Source organism: Salmo salar, unplaced genomic scaffold (assembly GCF_905237065.1).
Source record: "Salmo salar unplaced genomic scaffold, Ssal_v3.1, whole genome shotgun sequence".
Taxonomy (NCBI): domain Eukaryota; kingdom Metazoa; phylum Chordata; class Actinopteri; order Salmoniformes; family Salmonidae; genus Salmo; species Salmo salar.
Genome location: NW_025548454.1, coordinates 1 through 2,500, shown reverse-complemented (window position 1 = coordinate 2,500; position 2,500 = coordinate 1). Strand labels below are relative to the sequence as shown.

The 2,500-nt window shown below is 56.3% G+C and overlaps 1 long non-coding RNA gene across 3 annotated transcripts; it reads right to left on the bottom strand.

Moving 5' to 3' along the window:
- Nucleotides 1-984: 984 nt before the first annotated feature.
- On the bottom strand, nt 985-2,218 carry LOC106594915 (uncharacterized). Of its 3 annotated transcripts, none has more exons than XR_006763557.1 (4): nt 2,188-2,218; nt 1,401-1,543; nt 1,177-1,300; nt 985-1,076 (listed from the first exon to the last, which is right to left on the bottom strand). It is a non-coding gene; the product is annotated as an uncharacterized lncRNA (long non-coding RNA). The 3 variants fall into 3 exon arrangements; XR_006763558.1 differs by lacking the exon at nt 2,188-2,218 and adding an exon at nt 1,703-1,745; XR_006763556.1 differs by lacking the exons at nt 1,401-1,543; nt 2,188-2,218 and adding an exon at nt 1,641-1,708.
- Nucleotides 2,219-2,500: the final 282 nt, after the last annotated feature.

The following is a 2,500-nucleotide window of genomic DNA, read 5'->3' as shown; positions in this document are numbered from 1 at the left end:
CACCTAGGGAGGGGCCTGGTACAGCGTGCCCGGAGGTAAAACACACAGACAGACACTAGCTTCACCTAGGGAGGGGCCTGGTACAGCGTGCCCGGAGGTAAAACACACAGACAGACACTAGCTTCACCTAGGGAGAGGCCTGGTACAGCGTGCCCGGAGGTAAAACACACAGACAGACACTAGCTTCACCTAGGGAGGGGCCTGGTACAGCGTGCCCGGAGGTAAAACACACAGACAGACACTAGCTTCACCTAGGGAGAGGCCTGGTACAGCGTGCCCGGAGGTAAAACACACAGACAGACACTAGCTTCACCAATGGAGGGGCCTGGTACAGCGTGCCCGGAGGTAAAACACACAGACAGACACTAGCTTCACCAATGGAGGGGCCTGGTACAGCGTGCCCGGAGGTAAAACACACAGACAGACACTAGCTTCACCTAGGGAGAGGCCTGGTACAGCGTGCCCGGAGGTAAAACACACAGACAGACACTAGCTTCACCAATGGAGGGGCCTGGTACAGCGTGCCCGGAGGTAAAACACACAGACAGACACTAGCTTCACCTAGGGAGAGGCCTGGTACAGCGTGCCCGGAGGTAAAACACACAGACAGACACTAGCTTCACCTAGGGAGGGGCCTGGTACAGCGTGCCCGGAGGTAAAACACACAGACAGACACTAGCTTCACCTAGGGAGAGGCCTGGTACAGCGTGCCCGGAGGTAAAACACACAGACAGACACTAGCTTCACCAATGGAGGGGCCTGGTACAGCGTGCCCGGAGGTAAAACACACAGACAGACACTAGCTTCACCTAGGGAGAGGCCTGGTACAGCGTGCCCGGAGGTAAAACACACAGACAGACACTAGCTTCACCTAGGGAGGGGCCTGGTACAGCGTGCCCGGAGGTAAAACACACAGACAGACACTAGCTTCACCTACGGACACTAGCTTCACCTAGGGAGAGGCCTGGTACAGCGTGCCCGGAGGTAAAACACACAGACAGACACTAGCTTCACCTAGGGAGAGGCCTGGTACAGCGTGCCCGGAGGTAAAACACACAGACAGACACTAGCTTCACCTACGGACACTAGCTTCACCAATGGAGGGGCCTGGTACAGCGTGCCCGGAGGTAAAACACACAGACAGACAGTAGCTTCACCTACGGACACTAGCTTCACCAATGGAGGGGCCTGGTACAGCGTGCCCGGAGGTAAAACACACAGACAGACACTAGCTTCACCTAGGGAGAGGCCTGGTACAGCGTGCCCGGAGGTAAAACACACAGACAGACACTAGCTTCACCTACGGACACTAGCTTCACCAATGGAGGGGCCTGGTACAGCGTGCCCGGAGGTAAAACACACAGACAGACACTAGCTTCACCTACGGACACTAGCTTCACCAATGGAGGGGCCTGGTACAGCGTGCCCGGAGGTAAAACACACAGACAGACACTAGCTTCACCTACGGACACTAGCTTCACCAATGGAGGGGCCTGGTACAGCGTGCCCGGAGGTAAAACACACAGACAGACACTAGCTTCACCTACGGACACTAGCTTCACCGGAGAGGCCTGGTACAGCGTGCCCGGAGGTAAAACACACAGACAGACACTAGCTTCACCTACGGACACTAGCTTCACCAATGGAGGGGCCTGGTACAGCGTGCCCGGAGGTAAAACACACAGACAGACACTAGCTTCACCTAGGGAGGGGCCTGGTACAGCGTGCCCGGAGGTAAAACACACAGACAGACACTAGCTTCACCTAGGGAGAGGCCTGGTACAGCGTGCCCGGAGGTAAAACACACAGACAGACACTAGCTTCACCTAGGGAGAGGCCTGGTACAGCGTGCCCGGAGGTAAAACACACAGACAGACACTAGCTTCACCTACGGACACTAGCTTCACCTAGGAGGGGCCTGGTACAGCGTGCCCAGAGGTAAAACACACAGACAGACACTAGCTTCACCTAGGGAGAGGCCTGGTACAGCGTGCCCGGAGGTAAAACACACAGACAGACACTAGCTTCACCTAGGACAAGCTTCACCTAGGAGAGGCCTGGTACAGCGTGCCCGGAGGTAAAACACACAGACAGACACTAGCTTCACCTAGGGAGAGGCCTGGTACAGCGTGCCCGGAGGTAAAACACACAGACAGACACTAGCTTCACCTAGGACACTAGCTTCACCTAGGGAGAGGCCTGGTACAGCGTGCCCGGAGGTAAAACACACAGACAGACACTAGCTTCACCTACGGACACTAGCTTCACCAATGGAGGGGCCTGGTACAGCGTGCCCGGAGGTAAAACACACAGACAGACACTAGCTTCACCCTACGGACACTAGCTTCACCTAGGGAGAGGCCTGGTACAGCGTGCCCGGAGGTAAAACACACAGACAGACACTAGCTTCACCTACGGACACTAGCTTCACCTAGGGAGAGGCCTGGTACAGCGTGCCCGGAGGTAAAACACACAGACAGACACTAGCTTCACCTACGGA